The sequence below is a fragment of the Lepisma saccharinum genome, chromosome 21 (genome assembly GCF_977018435.1).
Source record: "Lepisma saccharinum chromosome 21, izLepSacc3.1, whole genome shotgun sequence".
Taxonomy (NCBI): Eukaryota; Metazoa; Arthropoda; class Insecta; order Zygentoma; family Lepismatidae; genus Lepisma; species Lepisma saccharinum.
The window spans coordinates 44,047,566-44,074,464 of NC_139249.1; the positions used below are offsets into that span (position 1 = coordinate 44,047,566).

General features: G+C 39.7%; 1 protein-coding gene across 6 annotated transcripts in view; it reads left to right on the forward strand.

Moving 5' to 3' along the window:
• LOC146003899 (uncharacterized) overlaps nt 1-26,899 on the forward strand; it is a 500,546-nt gene that overhangs the window by 402,478 nt on the left and 71,169 nt on the right. For 2 of the 6 annotated variants that reach the window (XM_083142374.1, XM_083142366.1), the window contains exon 1: nt 11,525-11,604. The exons of 1 other annotated variant lie outside the window; for it this stretch is intronic. The gene's annotated coding sequence lies outside the window, so the exon portion shown is untranslated. Of the gene's footprint in view, nt 1-11,524; nt 11,785-26,899 lie in introns of those variants that run through there. 3 more of the 6 variants (XM_083142372.1, XM_083142367.1, XM_083142371.1) reach the window with 2 other exon arrangements.

The window sequence follows — 26,899 nt, forward strand, 5'->3', positions numbered from 1 at the left end:
ACGGCAAAAATAACCTCGATTATGGCCACTGTTACTCATTTTAATCACATTCTAAGAACGGTCAAGGCATACTCGTCTTGTGCATGTTGCTTCATATCGCTATCTGTTAAAATTAAGCCCCTATCACACGGAACTGGATTTCTAGTAGGAACGCTCTAGTTGACGCTGGACTGGCTACCCATTTGCTAGTTTTCGCCTCACACGTTACTTGTTACACCGTACTTGTCGATAGTCTTTCGTTCCCATAATGGCGGCCGCGCGAGATGTAAACAACGTATCACTTCACACTTTTAAAATACGATAACTATTCAACCGAGAGGAATATCGCTTTGTATTAAATGGTTTTTGGTAGAGAAGAACGACGCTGATAAAATACATACTTTACAACGTTTACTATACACGTATGGAAGAATATTTTAGCTTTTTCAATTGTAAACATGCCTTTCGTGCTGTATGCACTCGGAAACCACAGACAAAAAACGCTACTTTGCAAACTCACAGATTATCTTCACATGGCCAAACTTTGCTCTGATTGGCTGTTCCACAGAATCTAGTCGAAGAAGTTAGTAGCAATTAGAACATGTCCTATTCCTCCAAACCAGTCAAGCAGTCAGCCAGGCGGCCATAATTTCTACCTAGAAAGTCAGTTCATCGCCAACTAGGGCATTCCAACTAGAAATCCAGTTCCGTGTGATAGGGGCTTAATAATACATTTTCCGAACTAGTACCGCTAGTACAGTTTGAATCCATCAGCACGCGCTTTGTCTGCAAGGAGCAGACGATTTTCACGGAACAAACCAGCCTCCTGGCCCGTGCGTTTGGTGAAACTCGTTCTTGCACGAAACGCACGGAATGCGACTTTTGGGACAGCATAATGAAACTCACGAAACGCACGGAAGCACTTATGGAACGGCTAGTTACCATAACTCGTTTAACGCGTTGAACTCGTGCGACTTTCGGAACGGGCCCATGGATTCCAAGGCCGCGTCCGAATCGACACCAGATATCACCTAGAGAACCGTTCCATCCGGGGACTCAGCCAACCTCCGTTGTCCGAATTCGCGGCAGACGTGGAGTCGGAGGGGAGAGCAGAGAGGCGCGACAGATGCACGCTTGAACTCGCTGTGACGCTGCGCTTGGCAGCCATATTGTAACTTTCACTTTGTACAGACAACATTTATTGATTAGACGATGTAAAACTCAGTGATACTTTAACATTTTATCGATAATACTGAATGTAGAAAAATTGTAAATGATGAAATAGCATGTTATATTTTTAATATGAGAAGTAAATAGGTGGAAATCATTGTGATGTTTGTTTGGCGTCTGCCTTCTGCTTCCGTGCGGTGCGCCTGCGCCCCAGAGCGCGGTGGGTGAAGTTCGGGCTGACACCTGGCGGGAAAAGTGACAGCCGTACTACAAGGGGACATGCAGATTCGGACGACTTGAACGTGACCACGGGGGTGAAACTCTAATGCCGCGAGCTGTGGTCTTCGTGACGTCAGCGATGTTAGAGACATCTATTGGCAGTGCACCCAAGTTATGCGCTCGCGAAGTATTTCATAGTTCTACCTACGCTAGATGTCACTCCATCGCCAACTAACAGTGAAACCAAACACAATATACATTTGCTGATCCTAGTTACATTGAACGTTTTTAGGACATCTACTTGAAAGTTCTCGCAGGAATATCTCCAGAAGAAGTCATGAATTTTAAGTTTGTTTTATGCACAGATAGGCTAGTTGGGACTGGCCCAGCAGGTTAAAATGGGATCACACCATCCAATGCTTGAAATGGACAAACGATGTGTGGGGTATCTCCAAGGTAGAAATATCTACGCATCTGTCCTATTTTATAATTTATTATTTGAAAACATAGGAGCATTCAACAACCGAACTCACGGCTCGAGCAAACATTCCCTCATCTAAAAACTTCCATTTCGAACACACTCTCCAGTCTCCACCAGTGTGATATCGAACCCGACACACCATGATTACATGGCAACGAAGTTACCATTACGCCATCCGGGATGCGACATGGTCTTATGCATCATGTGCATTATGTAATACAGTGTTGAACTTCTTTCCTTGAATAAGAAACTCGAAATCTGGCCCTGAGTTCCCAAAGAATACTGTAGACATCTTAGAACTAATTATTTATTAATTAGTATTAATCATGAATGATATCTAATCCTTGGTATTTGCTGCTTGTAGCCTAATATGAAGCTTATATTACACAGCGCTTCACATTGATATTTATTTCCACAAATCATTTTTTTCTGTCATCCAGTGCTCAGCTCATTTTCTGCGGGTAGAGTTAGCAACACTCATTCAACGTTCGCCAGCCCCCGCGACAAAGAGAATGGTGCCCCGCGAGCTCAGCTTTGAATTTGAAACGGCCGTCACCGCCAGTTGGACCAGGGGGTGCTATTCCGGCTTCCCGCGCTGCGGCGGCATGTGAAGGTCTTCTGCTAGAGTGACGTCAAAAAGGGGAACCCTCAGCTGCGGGCCGCTTAATAACATGTAAAATCATACAAGTTTATCGCCTCATGGAGGCGATTATAACTCTTGGGAAGCAATGTTTATAACATGTAGTTCTTCTTCACTGCTTTCCCGTACCTTCTCAAGTTAACTGAGGATTGCAAACTAACAAATTCATGCTGAATTCAGCAAAAAGGGAATCCATGTCTCTGGTTCTTTAACATTATTTGTCTACACTTCTACACGCAGCAATAAAGTTGGTTGGTTGGTTGATTGGTTAATTTGGTGTTTTAAGTCCACTTTATGCACAGTAAGGCTAATCGGCACTGGACCTACAGGTTAAAGTGGAATCCGAACCACCATGTACCTTCACCGGGTATCGACCCCGGGACCCCTTGATTACGAGACACAGCAATGAAGTTAAATGATTATTAGATGAGAGTCTCATCTTGAGACGAGCACAATAGATAGAACACCCGAAAAATCGTAAAGTGAAACAATTTTAAATGCCTGTGTGTGCTGGAGGGGGTGGGGGTAGAGTCTCGTGAGCATATTTTCATGCAAATAGTTTACTAACTTAATTAATTATAACATGGACATAACAGCAACAGGATCGAGAGAGTAAGATTGAACCGAAAGGATTAAGCAAGTCCCTCTACATGTATATAACCGGTCTCCATGACAGCATAACGCTTTAGGAAGCCAGAGGCCCCAGTTTGAACAATAGTAAGGCATACAGCAATGTTTGTCTCATTCTCCACTCATTAGTTCATCATTCATCCTCAAAGTAGCGATCAACCCAGTAGAAATTCGTCTTTAAATGAACGACACATACACACATATTGATTTGTTATTATTTCGTTTTTCTGCTACTTCTGGCTAATCGCGAAGATGAGGATGAATCGTGATAAGATGAGGTGGTTGAAGGGACAATCATAAACATGCAAGGACGAGCCCCACCAAGGATTATAATGGCCACGAGTCCAGACACCAGAGCCTCGCTAGTCACTAGTATGTAAAATACAGTCCAGGGTGTACTACGTGGAAATTAATACAATTGGGCATTCAGGATATATATATATATATATATATTGTGTGTGTGTGTGTGTGTGTGTAACGACCCTATATTTAGGCTTTCTTGTAGTCTTTGGGTCCTGTCGAGTTGCATCCACGGGAAGCTCCAAAATGTCGGTGTTGTGTGTGTGTGAGTAAAACTATTATTATTATGAAGTTACAGTTACGCAATAATAAACGTCTAAGCCGTATGAATGCAAATATTGCCATTAGTTTCAATAATACGAATGTCTATAACAGTATCCTTCTTATTTAATTTTTATTTAACACGTAGTGTTTTGTTTTTTTGATACGGAAGAAACATGCATCAAATTATGTCAATATATTGTACATATATTCAGGTAGTGTTGTATTTTAAAAATTTCCAGCAGTAGAATTTCAGCAACTTTTTTGCAGGGGCGACTTATTGTTGACAAGAATTAATTGAAGTTACTGCTGCATAACATAATAAGTACGAGTATATTGCAAAATCATATAGAAAATGTAGTGGGCGGAGGATGTCTATGCAATTTATCCTAGTGGGGGAATTTTCTTTAAGAGGATTTTCTTAACTAGAGAGATAGCATTCCAAAACCTTTCCCTCTTTGAGCACTGCTGCCTCTCCTGTGAAAAAAAATCTTGCGGGCGTCCTTGTCAAATTGCGTCATTACGAGACAAATATATTTTTTTCTTATTTTTGGGTTGCTTTCCTGTAACTTTTACCTAATTGGAAGGCGAGGATGAGTAATGAATAGATGAAATAGATGGACACCCGCAAAGGGACACAATGTCCAGGCGGGACTCGAGCCTTAAACCTTCGCTGGGTAGCGAGATCGTTACAGAACCAATTAACGTTCTCATCTATTTCTATTTTGAGGGCTTCCCGGATGGCGTAGTGGTGGCGTCATCGACTTATAATCGAGGGATCCCGGGTTCGGTACCCGGTGGAGGCACGTAGTGGTTCGGATCCCACTTTAAACTGTAGGTACAGTCCCAATTATCCTCAATGTGCATAAACTGGACTTAAAACGCCAATTCAATCAATCTGTTTTAATATTTCACGTCGCCTTTTGACATATAGAGCAAACTAGGGCAATGAAATGAAAATGAAAGATGAAATAGATAAGACACACAATGATACACACACATGCCTCAACCAAGGTTCGCTTCTGAGTTCATAGAGCGTTAAGCCCCCTGCACACGGGGACAGTAGTGTAGGCCAGTAGTACTAGCCAGTAATGGCCGCTACTAATTATCCCTCTACTGTCCCCGTGTGCAGGGGTACTTCCGCTTCAACGTCCAGTAGGCTACTGGCGGCCACCAAACTCAAACATGTTTGAGTTTAGTGGACGCCAGAGGGCCAGTAACAGGGTCACGTGACCTAGTGGCAGCCATTATTGGACGTGTCTTTAAAGGTACTGGCCGCCAGTAGAGCGCTAGACACTGTTGAGGGAAGAACTACTTTTGTGATTACTTTCGTATTTATTTCGTTGCGAAATTTAACACCGGAAATGTGTTCAAAATCTGAAGAAGCGAAGACAAAACCAACTGCTAGTGTAAAATGGAGTGCGGACAATATCGGTACATTTTTAGAAACTTACATAAACTATGAACTACTATGGAACGTTTGTCATTCTGATTATGCCAACAAGGCAAAGAGGGAGAGTTCAATGATAAAGTTAAAGGGTGAATTAATAGGACTAGGGGTCGCAGTTCCCGACTTGAGTTTTTTGAGAGCCCGTATAAAGGCTATAAAGGCCACGTACAGAGGTGAATTCCTGAAAGTGAGTGAATCAAAAGCAAGTGGAGCGGGCACTGACGACGTCTACGTACCGAAACTACCATGGTTCACTGCAGCCGACAGTTTCTTGAGAGATGTAGTCATCACGAGGAAGTCAAGCTCTCTATGTCTGTGTAAATGTGTTTGTACGCACTTGCAAATTTTAGTTTGTAACTAATATTTCTTTTTTAGGTTTAAAAAAACAATCAGCTGAATATGCAATTTAATAAGATACTAGACTATATCAAAAGACTACGGACCCATTGTGTTTTAAAATATTTTGCAATCTTGTTAGTGTTATCAACTATTAACATTTTAAACTAATTTTGTGATTTACTGACCAATAACACTAGTAAGATATTAAGAACATTTGATTTTTACAGAGGCCGAAGTACATTTGCTGTGCCACTTATTACATGCCAATAGCCTTCATCTGCCAAGACACTCGTCCTTCTCCCCTGCCCTTTCCCGCACTCGCTTAAAAACACGCTTCCTGCTCATCTTACTTGAACATGGAGGGGAGATGAGGAGTGGAACTCCACTCAGCCGTGACAAGTGCTGTTTGAACTGTGAAATTATGTCAAACGCTACTCAATTGTGCTAGGACATTATTTTATTACTTTTACTACATTACTATTTTTAGATGGCTGTATTCTCTCCCCTTAAACTCTATTTCTATTTTAGTTATTTAAGTCGCTTTTTTGCCTCTATGAGTAACTGATGAAATGGATGAAGTGACACAAACACAGTGAAACGCCCTTGCCTTGCTAGGTTGAAACACTGACTTCGTAGCGTGGGCAAATTATGTTATACATGTATGTGTTTGTGGGTGTGTGTGTGTATTTATAGCAGATGGGGAGGATAGGTGGCACCCTAGCATAAGCGTTGCTATCTTGAATTATTGAGGAAGACATGCTGTCTAATTTACCAAATATATTTCACATACGTAATGCATTTTCTCATTATGGTGCAGGACGCGTGCCCACCTTTATCGATTGCTGTACACCGAACACCAGCAGAAGGCAAATTGATTTGTTATTGTTAGCATTCGACTTCAAAGATTGTGGAAAATCGCCGACAACGAAAGGCTTCATCTGTGAACACAACTTTCTACCATTTCCTGTCATAAAAATTCCTCGCGATAATAGAGGCATTGCAAAACCCCTGTGTCGGTGCTGAGAAAGGGCAAATTTGAGGGTGTTTTCCACGCACCCTCTCACCGGAAAATGCGGAAGAGATTAAAGATGTTGGTCGGTTCCCTCGGGCGGTTTACTTTCTTTTGTTTGAAACATGTCCACTCCTGAAATGGAGATCTTCGGTATATTTTCGCCAAACACAGGGTGCTGGGTTTAGCACCATTGTTACAAAAGTATCTGTGACGTTTACCAAGAACGTCGTTCATCCGCTACTATTAGATCATCGGATTTTGTAGCAGATCTTCCGGTTTCCCAAGGAACAATTTTCAAATCTGACCTGGCAACACTGCCCCGAACACCGATAACGGAAGGGAAGTTGCGCGAACGCTTTGGAAGGAAGGTTTTTTTCCTTGTGGTCGAGCTATAGTTGTAAAACTCAGAGCAACTCCCAGGCGGACGTTTTATGGCCACATGCTTTCCGTCAATAGCACCACAACATAAAGGAAAATGTCATTTTGTTTCAAAATTTTGTTGTATTTCCACCCATTCCTCCGATGTTTGCGGAACCTAAAAAAGAAATATTAGTTACAAACTAAAATTTGCAAGTGCGTACAAACACATTTACACAGACATAGAGAGCTGTGAGTTCGGTAAATTATTGGTTGTCTTTTAATTTCAGGTTACACCAGCTACCAGCGCTAAAGATGATGGGATGGATGAAGAAATTGGCGAATCTGAAAATCAAACTGTTGACAGTGAACAGAATGTCGACAAATCGATTGAAGAGGACTCATCACAACCCCCAATTGTGCCTACTTTTCACACACCTAATACCAAAAAACGGTGTGTAAGCAACTTATCTAAAGTTGAGGTTGCGATTGCAAAATTACAAAAAATAACTGAGAGTCGCCCGTCAACTTCAAACAAAGTCCAGCCCGACGAGGTTGGCGTATTTGGAAAATATGTTGCAGCTCAGTTGAGGGACCTTCCCATGAGGAACCGACTTACTTGCCAGGACAAAATTCAATCTATGCTAACAAAAGAGAGATTGCAATTATTGGAATCCACACGACCTTCACCTTCTGATGACGACGATAATATTCAAAACGAATTTAAAGCTGAAGCAGATTTTGTTTACAGACATTTACATTGAAATGACATTGCCTGACAAACAAATTTTGTTTTGTGTACTTTACAAATCATTATAATTAACATTACATTTCATAATAAATTGTCCTAACGAAAATTGATATTTTTTTGAATCACCTCTTTTATGGTTAGCATAGTTGTTGGGGGTGACAACCCCTAAAAGATATGCACATTTCTGCACTTATTTACTTTCAACTCACCAATCTTACTAAGAATTTGCTACTCTTTTTACAAATGTTTATTAAATGATACAAAAGACAGGCCCAGACTTGATTTTTCTACTACCCTATACTATAAATTAACAAGTTAGCAAGCAATAATTGTGAGATCTTACCTTCATATATTCTTGTAATGCTGTCGTTATTGCTGTAAGTACTTCTGGCATAAAACTAGAAATGGTGTTGGCTGGTATTCGAAACATGATTGCTAGAGTTTGGTAACTGTCACCAGTAGCTAAAAATCGTAAGGCAACCTCTAGTTTTGGGTGGGCAGGAACTGCGTTTCTCATTAGCGTATCTGTTTTTGATATTTTATGTTGAATTAAATTACACAGTTCGTTAAATTGCCCCACACTCATTCTCATAATTCTCTTGTATTCCAGAGGATCCTCCTCGGCAAGTTCCTGCAGTATTGTAGCCGAAGCTCCCAGCTGATCTCTACGACACACCCAGTCTTTAAGCCAGCACGCCCTCTTTTTTGGTTACTATTTCTTGAAGCTCTTCACTTAAACAATGTACAATATCACTTACAGCCTCATCAACAGCTTCCTCGAACTCTTCATCAACCTCCTCCATGTTCTCACACATCCTCTGACTGTTGCACTCACCACGTCCACACAAAAAAAAACTGGCTACTGGCTGCCACTAATGGAAGCCATTACTGTCCTCGTGTGTAAGCCTACTGTCCGGCCATTTCACTGGCTGACACTTCTAGCCGCCAGAACTGGCCGCCAGTACTGTCCCCGTGTGCAGGGGGCTTTACGCTAGCGATTTCTCCAGGTAAGGGATATACGATAGACGATTTGACGTACACCGAGGGGGTTCATACCTGCAGTTGGGAACATTCAAATGGAAAGTAATTGCTTCCAGTTTCCGAAAGCGACATGGCTCAATGTGGTAGCAAATGTTGACCTGGTACGCCACATAGTTTTATGGCCTTTCCTGGATGCAGAGTTGAGAAGTAGCGACGTTCCAGCCGATAAAAATTGAAAATCGCGTTGCGTTGCCTTGTGGCGTCTGCAGCGAAAATGGCAGGACGTGTTGGGCTGTTGAATGCAGTGCCACTATTCATGGATTATGAATGGATGATGACATATATATCGGATGCTATTTTCCAAATGAAAGTGTGTGGTTAATCTCGAAGTAAAGCATGAGTAGATCTAGATCTGTGACTAGAGATACAATTGGGGGGGAAATGTTATATTCCTAATTTGAGAACTTTGGTTAGCTACAACAAATTCTCTGTGGTTACAATTCTCTTTCTCCGACCAAGATAAAACGTAATAACCATAGAGGAGTGACATTGAGTGTAGAAAGGTTGTGGCCAGTTTTATTTAAGGATATACCGTGCGTTCATTTCGATCTGCAGCCGAGAGATCGGGAGAAGCGTGGCGGGCGGCGCTGACGGAGATGCCGACATTTGCGGCCTGTAATGCCCGCTTATTTTTATAGACATATGCAGACATGTATATAAATATTGCAAAACGATCACTAACCTGTGTTATAACACGAAAAAGTTCTTCTGTAATTCATCCAAGTTCTGCTCTTTTATACACAAAAAAATACGCTTTAGAAACGATGTTAAGAGCCACAGATAATAAAACATTTTAATCATAGTTTTGACCAGTAACGTCCTGCTTAAGTTTATATCCTTGAAAGAGTTTTGTGCCGATGGGGATCGTTTGGAGGTTTTGAATGTGCAACACTGTATCAAGATTACGCTGTAGAAGAAACCGTTAAAAGTCAATAGTGTTCGTGAGCTTCCTTGCAATCCGAAATCTCCGAGATCGAGTTTTTTGTTCCTTCGCGACTAGATGAAGACAGAGTTGTAAATATAGTGGCGAGCAATGTAAACCAAGAGCGTGTTAATTTCGTACTGTGCGCAAGAGTGTTATTCTTGGTTACTTGCAGTTACTTGTTTGTGTTATTGTAGTGTGTATGTGTGACGTGTCAGTGAGACGATTAGAATGCCAGCCGCAAGATTCACGTTAGAACAAAGATTTTTTTATGTATGACACGTACCTACGTGAAAACAAACTCGTGTAGAGACGTGTGTAGGTAATTTGTACAGAAATTCCCATGCGTTTCAACTCCACACAGAGATACGGTTAGACATCTTGTCCTTAAATTACGAGAAACTGTATCGTTAAATTTTAAAACACCTAAGCAAAAACGACGGATTCTAACCGAAGCAAAACTCGATGATATTGGTGCAGCGTTAGAACGTTCTCCAAACAAACCTCTACGCCGTGTTTCACAAGAGGTGGGCGTGTCAAAATCATCGGCACATACAGTCACTAAGCTACTAAAATTAAAACCATACTCTTATAACACAGGTTAGTGCTCGTTTTGCAATATTTATATAAATGTCTGCATATGTCCATAAAAATAAGCGGGCATTTCAGGCCGCAAATGTCGGCATCTCCGTCAGTGCCGCCCGCCACGCTTCTCCCGATCTCTCGGCTGCAGATCGAAATGGACGCACGGTATAAGTATGTTTAAATTAAAGATTATTTTCGTATAGGAGCGCAAGTTCGACACAACACTGCTTTTTTGTGTGCGTGTGACCTTATTGGTTGTAAACCTTTGTTGAAACACTTATAACATAAGCTACACTATAAGTGAAAGAAAGATTAAGTTCGAGAATGTGCTTTGAAATGAGATCATTATTCCTTAAATAGTTTCATGCCATTGTCAATAGGACCCCGTGGTGGAGTGGTTCCCGGCCTGGGCATGAATGTTTGTGAGTGTCTGAAGCTCTAGATTTAGTTAACACAAAAATCACCATATGTTTCCATAAACTTTTAAACGCCAAGTACATAAATCCACACACAGTCACAACAATTTTTTTACAACATCTGTGAGATATGAACAGAAAACTGAGGTCGGATTTTCTTCAGTAATGTCACTGCTTTTTGCAATGTGTAGGGCCAGTGCCGGCGATTAGGAGAGGCAATCCTTGCTCCCCTCAGTTTTGGCACCCGATCATCTCCACTGGTTTGGGGAAACTGTACCTTTACCTTAGGTGAATTAAGGGGGTGGCGTTATCGTACCCTTGAAGTGCAAATTTATAATAAAATTTGTATTAACATAACAGTAATAAATTTATCTTTTGACTTCTAAAAATTAATAACTAACGTTCAATAATGATAGTGGAAAGCTTTCCCCACTCTCCCCCCCCAGAACGTTGATAATCCGCTATTATTAGTTCTTCTGATTTTTTAAGCAGATCTCCTGATTTTTCAGGGGACGATCTCCCGATTTTTAAAAATCTGACCTGGCAACGCTGGTTGGACAATAGACGTGGATAGACAAGGGTCGAAGGTGCAGCGTGATGTATGGAGGATGCTTTGTTTTGGACTCGTTAGCAACTGCAGTGGGTGGATGCAGTTTAATGCACTCTGTAACCTATAACTGCAAAATTAGTTATTTCGCTCATGCTTTCATTGAAGAGAAGATGATATTAACAGTAGGATATTTAAAAGGTAAAAAGAAGAAACTTAGAAAATATTTGAAATATATTTGTTGGTACAACCGATACAACCCCCTCTCCTCTACACAGCCTGCCATCTAGCGTGCCCACAGAGAAGCAAATCGCCAACATAGTTGGGTGCACTGCCAATAGGTGTCGCTAGTTTGGCCTGTGACGTATTAAGACCACAGATTATAACATTGAGTTAACAAGTCTCTCCTAGTAGTTTGTGTATGGACATGACTTCGATGGCACTCGAGAGCAACGGGAGAGAACGGGACGGAGAGCTTGCCAATCCGGACACGGCCCAATACAGGTAACCATAGCAGGTAAACTGCCTATGCTAAGTAATGCAAGAAGAATATATATTTTCTTACAGAACAGGAACACAAAGTGAAAAATGCACAGTGCCAACTTGAAGTATGAATAGTGAGATTAATGTGTCTCCGGCTTATACTACTGTTACCAGGTATTGTTCTCGACATCTACGTTAAAGGTAGGGACACGTCAGATTGATTTGTAGTCTATAACGAAGGAGAAATCATTATATTGTAATGCCCATTTGTTGTTATATTCTTTTTAGGGTACATTTTATTTGTTCATTGGTATATTGAAGAATAGTCACAAAAAAACAGTTCAAAACATTCCAGAGAAGATGTGGCTTGACGCGAGTTGTTTGCTGCTGTGGGTCCTGACCTTATATGAATAACATTTTTGGCTGGTGTCTTTTCCTTGTTCTGTTGGCATTTCGTATCCCAAACAAACCCATTCTTGCCCTTCATTGTTTCTCCTTGCACTTTTATAACAGTTCCGATAGTGTTTTCCTCACCACTTTTTTGTACGCTTGCCTTTATTCTTTTTACTTTCGTTTGAAAGAGTATAATTTTTCTTTTTCCGAGGCTGCTCTGGTGTAGTAGAAGTCGGTACTAATCTGATATTCCCCGGACAGATTTCTTCATTTTTACAGAAGAAACTATTTACAGTAATAAGTCCCTGTAGCATTGTCTAACATCTGGAAGGTGTTCTGTGTGATGTGGGAATGTTTCATAGCGGAAATCCAACCATTGACGCATAGCACCACGAACCATTTCCGGTAAGGTTAGGTTAGGTGGGGTCACGTATAGGGTACAATAGTTAAAAATTGGGTTCGAAAAAATGTGTAGCCCCACCCACCATTCTCGCATAGATTGACGAACCAGGCACATAGCCCCACAAACCATTTGCGGAAACGTGCATTCTTCAGTTACAGAAACCCTTTTTTTTAAAGAAAAAATGGAATCACTTTGATAAAAAGAAAACGTGAATACATGTTAAAGAATGTTCCGCGAAGCAGATAGGTAAGTACAAATGTCAAAAATTGACAAAACGAAGAAGTTATAGGTGTCCGGGGAATATCAGATTACCACCTTGGTACTAGTTTACTATCCTTCGGACACATTTATTTATTTTTACAGAAGAAACTACGGTATAATTTAACAATACAGGGAATTTCTCCAATTTGTTTGAATTTTCGGTTACTTACTAATTTGGGTCTCCTAATCACGAATCTGCACTTAAAATTTGGCGCTCACGTATAAATTTGGCGCTTATTTGGGGGCAGGTGAATCCGGCCACTTTCTAACATGCCCTTAACAGGGAGTCTATAGATATAGGCGGGAAGCTGGAGCGGAGCGGAGGCGGGGCCGCGATAGCGGTTGGGGGCGGTAGGTCGATTACCCCAGGGGTGGAGCCCGGAACCGGCGGGAAATTCGGAAATCGAGGGTGTGGAAATAAGAACTTAATTTCGATTATTTTGCTATTTCCACGTGTGAGCACCAAATTTTGACTGCAGATTCGTGATTAGGGGGCCAAAATTAGTGAGTATGCCGAATTTCAAACAAAATGGAGAAATTCCCTGTATTGTAAAATCGCTCCGAAACTACTTACTGTAATAAGTTCCTGTAGCATTGTCGAACATCGGGAAGGTGTTTTGTGTGATGTGGGAATGTTTCATAGCTGAAATTCATGTTGTTCGTTGAAAATTAATTCTCCGACGGCGAATAGCGTTTGGCGCGTACACCTTCGTACACCATCACGCGTCGTCTTCTTCTTCATGCATCACTCGTCGTGATTGTGTTTTGTTCATGTTCATTGGGTATCCAGTGTTTTGAACTGTCTGCTTTTGCAACGAGAGTTAGAAGGATGAAACGAGAGTTAGAAGGATGGCGTGTCACTAGCCCCACGAACCATTGGCGCGTGGTTAGGTTAGTTCGGTTAGGTTAGGCAAACATAGTTAAAATTTGGTGTTGTGTTAGTATCAGGATCTAGAAATTGGAAATAATTGCAAACCATTGGCGCTAGCCCCACGAACCATTGGCACATGGTTAGGTTAGGAAACATAGTTAAAATTTGGTGTCGTGTTAGTATCAGGATCTAGAAATTGGAAATAATTGCGAACCATTGAAGCTAGCCCCACGAACCAATGGGGCGTGGTTAGGTTAGTTCAGTTAGGTTAGGAGACAGTTAAAATATGGTGTCGTGGTAGTATCAGGGGTGTATATATATATTATATATATATATACAAAAAAATTCGCGAAAATCGACAGTTTCCATTCCGAAAACTAATGCCTTATTTTTGCTTATTTTGCAATTACTAGATGTTTCCCACTTATTCCAGGATGGATAGCCCCAAAAACGATTCACAGATAGCGCCACGAAAGATTACAATTTTCTTTGTAAAAGAACGCGAAAAAAATGTAAAAGAAATAGATCTGATGAACTTTGTTCATGGGCATTTCTTGGGGTATAATTTAACAATACAGGGAATTTCTCCAATTTGTTTGAATTTTCAGTTACTTACTAATTTGGGTCTTACGAATCTGCACTTAAAATTTGGCGCTCACATATAAATTTGGCGCTTATTTGGGGGCAGGTGAATCCGGCCACTTTCTAACATACCCTTAACAGGGAGTCTATAGATATAGGCGGGAAGCCGGAGCGGGGGCGGTAGGTCGATTACCCCAGGGGCGGAGCCCGGAACCGGCGGGAAATTTGGAAATCGAGGGTGTGGAAATAAGAACTTAATTTCGATTATTTTGCTATTTCCACGTGTGAGCGCCAAATTTTGACTGCAGATTCGTGATTAGGGGGCCAAAATTAGTGAGTATGCCGAATTTCAAACAAAATGGAGAAATTCCCTGTATTGTAAAATCGCTCCTTTCTTGGTTCTGAAGGTTGAAACACTGCATAACAATTGAAAATCGAGGAAAGACAAGCCCGACACGTCATTATGTAGGAAGGTGTACGCGCCATATTGTGTGTGAGGCAAGCGGAAAAGCTAGGAGAAAGAAGTACTGGTAATGTGAAAAATTGATCTTACTTTCATCAAAACAACGTTGATACACCTTCAGGAATGTTCCGCGAAGCAGATACGTAAGTACGAATGTCAAAAATTGACGAAACGAAAAAATTAGAGGTGTCCGAAGGATAGTAAATTTTTACCATTTTAACTTCAGATTCGTGATTATGTGCCCTAAATTAGTGAGTATGAGAAATATGAACGAAATTCTAGAAGGGTCCGGTATTGTAAAGTCATACCAAAGCCGTTAAGGGTAGGGACATGTCAAACTGGCATCTAAGTTATAGAAAAAAATATCCACATACAACACAGGAACGCAGAGTCCACCTGCACTCGATACCAGTCAGTCGGCAACTGACAAGAGAAAGCACTGCTGTCGTGGGGAGCACCTGGAAGGGAGAAGAGATGAAGGGGATCCTACTAACCTCTACTTCCGTGTAAAATTTACATACACTACCTATGTAGGGTTAGCGAATATAGTTTTGTGTCGGAACAGTAAAACACCAGGGTCTCTAATGCAGCATTTTAATATGAGATCTGAGTTGTCATAAATACTTATGTTTGAAAACTACTTTATTAAATACTGTGCAAATAACATGCATAATATGGTGCTATGCATTTCACCCCAACCAGGCAGGCCTTTAATATTAGAAGAATTTAAGTTTCTTCTTACCCAGAATGTGGAACGACCAAAGTCCGCACATCAACGTTCAACATAACTGCAACACTACAGACATGTAATAGTAGAGAAACTGTATTGTAACCAATAAGTTATTGTCACAGAAAGGTAAACTAACTAACTAACTCTCTAGCCTTCTTAAAGACGAAGGTTCATGGCTGCAGCAACACAGGCCTTCCATCCCATCTTTCCCTATCTTGAGCAAGATCTATATACTCTTTACCATCCCTACCGATTTCCCTTAGGTCCATCTCAACGTTGTCCCTCCATCTTCGTCTTGGCCTTCCTACAGGTCTCTTACCATCAGGTTTCCCAACAAGAATCCTGTAAACTCCTCTTTCCTCTCCCATTCGTGCCACATGGCCTGCCCACCTAAGTCTTCTTGATTTAATTATTCTAATAATATCTGGACATGAATACAAATTATGTAGTTCTAAATTATGTAACCTTCTCCACTCACCTGTCTCCTCATCCCTTTTAGGTCCAAAGATTTTCCTAAGGATCTTATTTTCAAATACTCTCAATTTATGTTCCTCTTTCAATGTAAGGGACCAAGTTTCACATCCATATAATACTACAGGCAAAATTACTGTTTTGTATAATTTAACTTTTAGTTTCTTAGATATTAAATGAGAAGACAAAAGTTTATGAAGAGAGAAGTAACATGCATTTCCTGAATTAAGCCTACTTTTTATTTCCTCTTTAATATAATTTTCATTTGTTAATATTACTCCTAAGTATTTGAATTTGGAAACTGGTTCAAACGAGTTGTTATCAATAATTAGATTTTGATTATTACCTAACACTTGGTTTCGGCCTGTAAGCATATATTTAGTTTTCTCTTTGTTAACTTCCAAACCTATCTCTTTAGCAGTTTTGAAAAATATTTTAGCATTATTCTTAATTGTATTCACATCATCCCCCAGTAAGTCTACATCATCTGCATATGCTAACAACTGAGTCACACCATTTAATTCTACTCCTTCTTTAGTTTCTTTTACCTTCCTAACAGCATATTCTAAGGCAAAATTAAAGATCAATGGGGATAATGAATCTCCTTGTTTTAACCCATCATGAATTGTAAATTTGTCAGACATATTAATACCCACACGAATTTTACTTTCTGTTTCACTGGTGCATATTTTTATCATACTAACAAGCTTCTTAGGTTTTCCAAACTCTACTAATATATTATATAATTTATCTCTTTTGACCGAATCATATGCTTTTTTGAAATCAATAAATAGCTGATGGACATTTTGATTATATTCCCACTTTTTTTTCAAGTGTCTGTCTGATGTGAAAAATTTGATCTGTAGTTGATCTGTTACATTTAAATCCACATTGATAATCACCTATAATTTGATTAGCATATGGTGTTAGTCTTGTTAAAATAATGTTAGATAGTATTTTATATGTTGTTGAGAGTAGAGAAATTCCACAGTAATTATTGCAGTTCATTTTATCACCTTTTTTAAACACAGGAACAATTATGGATTCTTTCCACTGTTGAGGGATTTCTTCTTTATTCCATATTAAACAAATTAATTTATGAATTTGACATATTAATGAATTTCTACCATATTTAATTAACTCAGCTGGTATTAAATCAATGCCAGGTGCTTTGTTATTCTTTAGCCTTTTAATAGCATCTTTAACCTCAGTCAAGTTAGGTTCTGGAACTAAAGGTTCTGCTGTGTGTACTTCATTCACTTCTGATTTATCTCCTACATGGACATTTAAAAGGTCATTAAAGTAGTTCTTCCATCTATTTAGAATATCGCTTGGGTCAGCTAGAAAGTCACAGAAAGGTATCCCACTTTAAATTTTTAAAAATTGGGACATAGAGTAAAAAAAAGGGACTGTCCCAGCTAAATTGCAACATGTGATCCCATGGTAATATCGTGGCCAAGATTGTTACCTTGTAATCCAGAGATTCCATGTATAATTGCTGGTGCAGTGAGCACACTGGCTGAGATTGGACAATTAAATTGTTACACACCTACGAGGAAGTACACAGACATATACATGCATTAGAGCTGAGCTAATACCGATGTGATGTATTGGTATCGGCCAATACAAGTGGTATCGGTATTGGTAGAAAGTGGTGTTGCAAAACCACTTCAACAAAACTTGGATACTGGTATATATCACAAAAAAAAAGTAACTTTTCCTCATAAACATTACCTCAAAAGTGCTTAATTTTTGCATTCTAAAGTGCTTAAAATCTAATGTGTATATATGCAACCCAACACTTCAAACGATCGCTCTGACATAACTTCCATGGGCACGTGGCAGGGCTGCCACTAGCGTCAATTGACAGTCTTACCTAAGCAAAATACAAAAGAATAATGCTACTTTCAATGTTGTAATATGTATTTACAGTACTTACAAACTAACCAAGACATAGAATTTCCAACAAGCGTGGACTGAAATTCAAATGTTCATTATAAAAAAGTCTATTGTGTTCTGACTGTCATGCAATATCAATAATCACAAAAGAGGTTTACAGATGTTGATGAAATTGATGAACAATCAGATGCTGCATAATGTGCCCCCTCCTCATTTTGAACATGCAAACTTTAAGAATTTGTTCGGAAATTATGCCTTGGCATGTAGCAAAACTTTTTTTCAAGTTCGTCGCATAATATGGGAGCAAGCCCTTGACTGGGAACAAAATAATATTAAGGGTAAAACATATAATTTTATTGTCTGTGTATGCACTAATTGACTTTTTTCCTGTTATACAACACACCGAAGAATTTAGTTTTTCTAATTTCTTATGTCCACTGTATCTGAACCACTACGTGTCTCCACCAGGTATCGATTCCAGTGTGACATCCTTTCCTGTCATATATGTATGATGTATGATTGATATGTGCCATTGCATTTCTGTGTTTACGCCAGTTACAGTAGGTGCAATGACCAATTGATGTATCTTGTTTGACTGTCTAGGTTGTTCACCCTCCCCTCCCCTCTCCTTGTTCCCCTACGTTGCATTGTTTTAGGATGCTGCATATTCTCATTTCTTCCCTGGATAAGCTGTAAGCCATTTCCCAACATTGAATATCATCAATTACGTTCATTCTTTCCTACACTCTCCCACAGCATCAAAATCCTCTCATCTTCTGCAGGATCCATTCTAAAATGGCAAACTAGACAGCTTGCGCTGGTTATAAAGATCAGGAATATAAAATTTATAGTTCGCACTGGGTGGATACGATCAGGTCCGAAAGTAAAACTTGTTTTCGCTAGACCTGGAGCCAAACTGACAAGTGATGAGAGAGTGGGGTGTGTGGCATTTTGCCCGTATCATTGGGTTTTTCAGATTATGTTTATATATATATTTTAAAAATGAAATTCAATTTTCCCTGACAGTATTATATTGAAAATTTGTATTGTTTTAGTCCACTGAATCAAAAACTATTTAATATTTTCTGTTAACATAGTTAAGAATTGACAATCAAGGTCTTACAGCTTGAAATGATTAAATTGAAATCATACATAAACCATTCCGTAACAGACCATTGAGGGCCCAGGCCTACCTACCAACTGCTGGCCACACTCCCACCGGATCCTACTCTTACAGGGCAACGTGTGGTCAGCACAATGAACCCCAAGTCATCTTTGTAGGATTTCATAACCGGGTTATGCTACTCATTCATAGCTCCCCAATTTAATCATGATGGTGAGTGGTCACCAGTCTCATACACAGGCCAAAATCTCAGAAGAAAAGCTGTCACATTTCCCCAATGAGACTCAAACCTGCACATGTCCATTAGGCAGAACCTAAAGCATGACCTCACAGCCACAGTGCTATTTGACCAACTGTTTGATTCTACTCTTGCTGGATGGCGTAATAGTTAATATATCTATGATGAGTTCCCAGGGTTGCACATTGCAATACTATACTAATACTTGATAACTTTCGTGGTTTAGTAAACCTCCGTTGGGGAGTTGTTAGCACAGCATGCTGCAATGCCAGGGGCGCCGGGTTCGAATCCTGGTTTTGATGTGGATGTTCGTGTTTGTTCCAATTATAATACAGAGAGCTGGCCGCCGTGGCAGAGTGGTTGGCAGATTGCGCTAAGATGGTAGTGGTCCCAGGTTCGAAACCTGGTCTAGGCATGGATGTTTATAAGTGTTCATTCATCAAATCATCACTCATCCCCATCGTCACAAAAGTGCCACAAGAAGCGAAGTAAAATAAAAGCAAATCACTCAATCGATAATATAGAGAAAATTCATGTGTGTGAAAATTGAGAAAATAGAGAGAAGGGGGTTACTACTGCTTAGGGGTATTACTTTTATTACATATGTCAAAAAAAGTAGACAGGTTGGCTGACTGTCATGCAGATGACCCAGTTTCGAATCTTAGGGTGGGTGATCTAGGGTTGGACTTTTTCCAGTCTTGCCCTGCACAAAGCAGCTCTGGAACTCACCCAGCCTAAAATCAATGGGTCCTGGGGGTAAAGGTAGCCAGAGTTTGGTTGTGATCACATCACCTTTCCGAGATCAAGAATATGTTGGCCTTACCCCCATATCCCCTGAATGTGCCTTCATGGTGCGATGCTATATGCACGGGGAACTATACCTTTACCTACTATACACACACACTTTTAAATCTGCTTCAATACAGTTTGTTCACACTTGTGTTTTCACATTATTTTTGTGGATGTTTCAAGTTTATATATATCTCCTCCGTGTATTAACTATGCCAAAATGATAAGGCTGACATATTTTATTATCCAAATGCAATACCATATCCATCCTTCAAAATATCTGGTTGCTAGGAAACTAACAGTTCCCATGCACAAAACTTATTTCGATCCCAACATACATATGCACTATATTGTTAAATACATTTTTTGTCAAGCAGCCTAAAAAATACCCTAAAATATTTAAGTCTCCATTCTTTATGTCCAAAAATTTAGTTTAGGCAGATATTTGAAAGTGGCATCAGAATTTGGAGCTACCTCAGAATATAAGAAATCAATATTTCATCTGCCATCTTGCTTTCAAGAAATGCAAATGCAAAATAAAATCATTGCCTTGGTGTATCTACTTGCAAGATGAATTTCAGCTAAAGAACTCTAAATTTGCTACAGATATTGTAGTCTCAAAATTGGTGGCTTTCCCTCACCCTTCCTAAACCACTCACTATATTACAGAGTTTTTATTAAAAACTTCAAGCTTCAAGTCCTAATGTAGCCGAGACTTGGGTTTCTTAATCTACGAAAATCTAACCTCAGATATTGGCATATCTTAAAACTCTCACAAGACATGTTAACTCAGTCTTTTGTCTATCATCTTTGCATATGCTGACAATTTTTTCTCAAATCCTCTAAGTTATTTTGTAACTCAAAAGCTTCACATTTATGGCAAAATGTATGTTTGCGATTTTAGCACCACTCCTCTCCTAATCTATGAAATATAATTTTAAAAGCTTTACTGCAAATATATGTACTGACGAATTGTCTACAATGTCTGAGTTTAGTTCCTTATACTCCGAAAATGCATTGTAGACAGTTTTGGGGAAAAAGACAGCATGGTATAGAGCGTGCATGCAACATGACGAAAATCAGTTTTTCATTCACCATCTTTTAGAACATTATTCAATTTCACTCACATGTAATACCATTGCATTGTGTCAAGTTTTCTAACTGCAGAAAAAATATGTTATCATGGTCACTAAGTAGATGACTTGACTTTTTTTGCCCATCCACCCCACCCATGCTCCTCCTAAATCGTGCATTATGTTTCGATAATTTTATTGTGAATTTACAGTGCAAGTAATGTCACAATGCTCCTGAAAGTTTTATGCACAAAGTTCGGAATTGTAGTCTCTAAAAAGGTTGAAAATGTCAAAAATTGTCAAAATATGAAAGTGTTTGTATTTACTTGAGTACCTACCGCACACCCCCTATTTTTAAGAAAAAAAGAATTTATGGTAGATTATGAGAGTGAATATATCCTGAAAAAAAAAACACTATAACTTGTACCACATTAATTATTTTGATCATTATAAGCTTCATTTTCTGGGCCATCACCAGGCCCGACGCTAATTAATAACACCTTGCCCTTGGATAAATCAGAGCATGCAGGCAGAGGGATGCATGAATATAGATTGATGACATAAATAGTACTAACCTCCCCTGGGTTAATAGGTTCATTAAATCATGTTGTGCAATTATTATGAATGCCTCTAATTGATTTTCCTGTGTGATGTTAATCATGATTCCACATGCTTGCTACTATCCATTCTTTAAGGGTAAAAGTTCATTCATGGGCAACCTACCATTTTACAGTCACGTCTGTAATCCTTGGGGGGGGATTGATCGGACTAACCCTGTGATTCTGCTGCCATTTTCATCAAGATGGGCTTGTTTTTACATTTGAGTTGGTGTAATACACTGCTGTTTGTGAAAATTGCAAGAAGGAAACGTATGATTGAAATCAACTTTATACAACAGATTAGGTACATGGCAATACACAAATGATTAGGGTTACAGACCTGTATATGATCTCTGACCTTGAGAATTCAGTATGGTGTGAAGTCACCATGTGCTGCAAACAGAGCCTCTACACGTTGTGGCATGGTATCAAGGAAGGCCTGGATATGTTCCTGGGGAATCTCCCTCCACGCGGTTTGTATGCGAGTCCACAAAGCATCAACAGTGGTTGCTGGAGGACCATGATGAACAAGTTGCCGACCAACCATATCCCGGACATGTTCGATGGGCGACATGTCAGGCAAACGTGCAGGCTAGTGAAGCAGTGGTAACGGTCGTTCTTCGAAGACGGCTTGCACATTCCTCGCCACATGTGGCCGGGCATTGACCTGCTGAAATATGGCATGTGGAGTTGCCTGAAGGAGGGACAGTGCCTCGGGCTCTAAAACCTCCCTGACGTAGCGGTTGCTGTTCAGATTGCCTTCAATACGTAGGAGGGAAGATGGCACGTTGTGTCCAATGGCGCCCCAAACCTTCACACTTGGGGTTTGTCCGCTATGCTGCTCAACAATGCAGGTTGCCAGATTGCGTTCACCACGGTAGCGTCTAACACCTATGCGGCCATCATTGTAAGATAAGTTTAAGCGGGTCTCGTCCGAAAACACTACATTTTGCTACTTAGCATGCCAGCGACGGTATTCACGTGCCCATTGCAGTCTGAAGCATGTGTGGTTTCTGGACAATGGAAGCCGACGCAATGGCATGCATGCCACCAGCCCAACCTGCAGCAGACATCATCGTACCGTCGATGCAGACAGGTCCACAACCGTTGTAGTGCTCCAGGGTCGAGCCAACACTGTGGACGAAGCTGTACGGTCCGTTACAGCCATGCGGACAAGATGGCGGTCATCCCGTGCTGTGGTCACATTGCGTGGTCGAGTACCTGCTCGTCGCTGTGTACGACCCTCTTCTATCCACTGGCTCCACACACGCATCACTGTCGTAGCAGCATGCCCTGTACGAGCCAAAATGTCACGGATGACCAACCCGCTTCCCGGAGACCGCTCATTCTGCCCCGTTTGAACACACTCACATGCTGATATTGCACCCTTTGACGTTGACGAGGCATACCAGCACTTGCTTTCACGTTTCCACTTCGTTTGACAGCTCTTGACTGACTGAGCTTGGCGTAACACTGACCTTTTCGGTCACACAAGAGAGGGCCTACATACACGCCATCTCTCTGCAATCCTAATCACTTATTGCTGGTACACTGTTCTACACATCCTCCGAGTTTGTATTCATTTGGGCCATTATTTCTGGGTGTTGCAATTTTCACAAAGAGCAGTGTACACTTCGCAACATCTTATTTGACCGCCCTGAAAAATTTCAAAGTCCGGAATTCGTAAATTTGGCAGCATAGCGCTTCAGAGCCAACTAAGAGTAGCCAACTTTGCAACATTTCTTCTTCCTGAATGAAAACGCTCGTGATTTTTTTTTCACTCTTTCACATTCCATAAAGTAAAGATACCCTAAAGCAGTAATAAAATATATGAGTAGACAAAAAATGTTAAGTAGAAATACGAATGTTGAAAATATTTCAAGATTCTTCGTTCTGAATTTGAAAATAGGAAAATGTATGTGCATTGTGAAACACTGAACAGGTTCTCAACCACCTGAAAAGAATTGCTGTCACATTTGAATGCAAGAAAGCAAATTTATGATGATTTTATGCGAAATGTTTAGTAAAGATACCTTGCACAACACCAAACGATTCTGCAAAGTATGTATTTTCCTTGGTTCTTGGCGAAAAATGGTTCGAAACTCCGGCACAATGTTGCTTCAACTGAGATTAACGTGTTTTACTGAGCTTCCTGTTATCAATCTCCTGGAGTAGTTGGTTAGATGACAGCACTTTCGTTCTTTTACTGTTTTCGTCAAGATCGAAACATCGTAGGTTCAAATCCCACCCTTTCCTTATTATTTTTTCCTTTTTATTTACCGAGTACGAAGTGTTCTAATAACGTAATATAATATTATATGATATTACTGTAAATATTTATGCGATGCATGCTCAGTGGCGGCGATTGGGTATCAAAACTGATGGGGCAAGGTGGGAGGAGGGGGAGGGCAAGGACAGTTTCTTTCCCTTGGTAGATAATGTTTAGCATAATGCTGGGTCATCTGAGCCTCCACACTCCATAATCGTCGCCACTGTGCATGCCACAAGTAATGCTTCTACTAATGTTTTTAATCTTTCAGTGATTGGCAGGATTTTAGGAAATACTTTTCCTTTCTTTCAGCTGTTATAAGTTAACACATATTAAGAACTTACATGTCAACTTTCTGCATCTGGAAATGCTGGACATAAATCGCATAAATATCAACGGAAATATCCAAGAAACATAGATAAGCATTCTCGTCCAAACCCGTTTACTTTCCGAAAAAGATATTGCAAAGAAGTAGGTTTGAACCCATGACCTTCCATTCCATAAGCAAACGATCCCCCTACACCACACTGTTCACGTTATTTTATGCACTCGGTTCGGATCCCACTTTAAACTGTAGGTCCAGTCCCGATTAGCCTTACTATGCATAAAGTTGAGTTAAAACACCAAATCAACCAATTCATCTCCTTTCAGAGTTGGCCCTCTTATGATACTGTAGTCGGCCAGCATCCCAAAATACAGTTCTGCTTCGCGTATACCAGAGTGTAATTGCATTTAATATTGTGACTAATTTTACTTTAAAACTACAGATTAAAGCGATAATAGTGTCCAGAAAAGAACGTCAAAGTAGATCTTTACACAAAGTATTTTAATTCATTGCCAAACATTTCAGTTAAGAATAATATTATGCTTTTCCATTTAAAGTATTTTCGATTCATGGTGAATTTGCTAAATGGACCATGTCAAGAAATCTAAATATGTAAGTTTTACTAGTAATAATATATAATAATAATAATCCTTTGCGCTACAGCCCATGAAGGGCCTTGGCTTACCTACCGACTGCCGGTCTCCCTCCCACACTTTCCTTCGTCACCTCTAAGCGTGGAGATCTTCAACCAGTATTGGAATAGTCGGGGGGTCAGCCCGACATATCCCCAGCCGTTATAGTAGGTCGTCTCGACCGGATTACGCTCACTCACTCGAAGCTCCCCAATTTCCTCATGATGGTGGGTTGCACGAAACAACAGGGGAAGAGAAAAATAAACCTCAAAAAATAAGTAGAAATGCAACAAAAACTGTTAAAAATACTGACAAATAAACTAATAGCCAAAAAAGTCTGAAAAATGCAAAAAAAAATGTAAAATAGAAAGTGTTTTCCGGCTCTAACTGAAGGGAAACGGACATGATATCAGGTTTAGCATTGTTTTTAAGGGTCAGAAAAAAAGTTGATTTTTCATCAACTTCCGGACCCTAATTAGTAATTATGACCATTGAAAATGTTGGAGGTAGCTTACTTAAAATTTTCTTGCTGAGGGATCGTATCGTCCCATATCTCCACTTCATAATATAGAAAAACATCAAGTTCATATTTCGAAAATGACTTGGAGTTTTCCACCACGAAAATATGTTTTTCATAGTTTGAAGGTCGTTAGTATTATCTTTCAAGGTTTCCATTGTTTTAATTTCACACATATTTTATATTTCATACGTTCCTCTCTCTTTTCATGCAGTCTTTGGAAAAAAGCTGAAGTTTCTTGTCAAACGCGGTCTGGTTCAAATGACTCCTTTTCGCCCTCCTGTTCCTACTTTAAACAAACAACAAAATACTTCTCAAAACACGGAATTTTTACACAATTTACAAAATTTGACAAAACCACAATAGATATGTTCATCATTTTTCCCTTTCAGCGTTTCTCGATTTTATCTGAATTCGTTTCCTCATGAAAATTGCCATGAGGAAATTGTAGATATGACATTATGTGTGAATTGGTTTCTTCAAACTGGTAGCAAATTTTAACATGAGCTGCCTGGAGAAGAAGTAACGTGCTTGATTCTTACGAGGGAGGTCGTAGGTTCGATTCTCCACCTAGGCAGGATTTTTTTCAGGAGTATATCGTTGGGTGTAAAGTTTATCCACCGTGCTAAGGAGTTAACATTGGTCTCTGTATTTCACGAAAGGAAATAGTAAGAGAAAGTTATTTCGATGATAGGAGGAAGTCACATGCCACGTGGAATGCGCAGAATCAAGTTACATACAGTTAGGTCTGTAATGGTGGTTTCGAATATTGCAAAGTTAGTGCGGAAAGTTTGTTATATCTGATACTCATACTTTCTGTTCAAAGAAGACAAACATTTTAGATACAAAGCAGTGAGGAATTAACGATAATTATGAGGTTTTGAATTTTTTGTTTGTCACTCACTTGGCGATTTACTATTATTTTTAGACGCATGGTAAGATGGTGGTGAGGGGATTGACAACAGTTATTAACAAGGAACGGACATAAAATTACCAATCTTAGCAATTTGAACTCATTAAACGCTCTCCTTCGTTACAGTACTGCACTACATCACTACTTAATATTGAAATCAAATAATCAATATTTTAGGTGTCAGTGAAAAACAAACTATACATAACTTAAATAACATTACATTTTGCATCCTGAATACATATATGTGATGTGTGAATTAATCATGATGTGTGTGTTAACACAACATATGAACAATAACTAAAAAAGAAAAGTTTTAACTTTAAATCCTGGAAATCTACAAATTCTAAGGGGAAAGTGTGCATCGGATTCATTTTTTTTAAATATTCTAATATCAATGGTATCTGTTCAGCAAACAAAAAAAGAAAAAAAAAGAAAGAAGAGAGGGTGGGATTTGAACCCGCTACCTTTCACGCTTGATGAAAAATAAGGATAGCAGCTCCTAACCAACTGCTCTACGTTAACTTAATGACGGTATATCCTTAAAAACGTGTTGACGTTTATGAAGACTCACACCTTCCTGTGTTTCAAGCTCATTTTCTCGACAAGTCGTGCAAAATATATGTTTTTGAGAGCTGTTAGATATTATGCAAGGTATTGTAAATAAAATGTCGCATAAACTCCTCACAAATTTGCTTCTTTCTGCACAAACGTGATGGCAATTTCCTCCAGGTGGAGAAAAACTCTATTCAGTGTTTCAAACCCCCC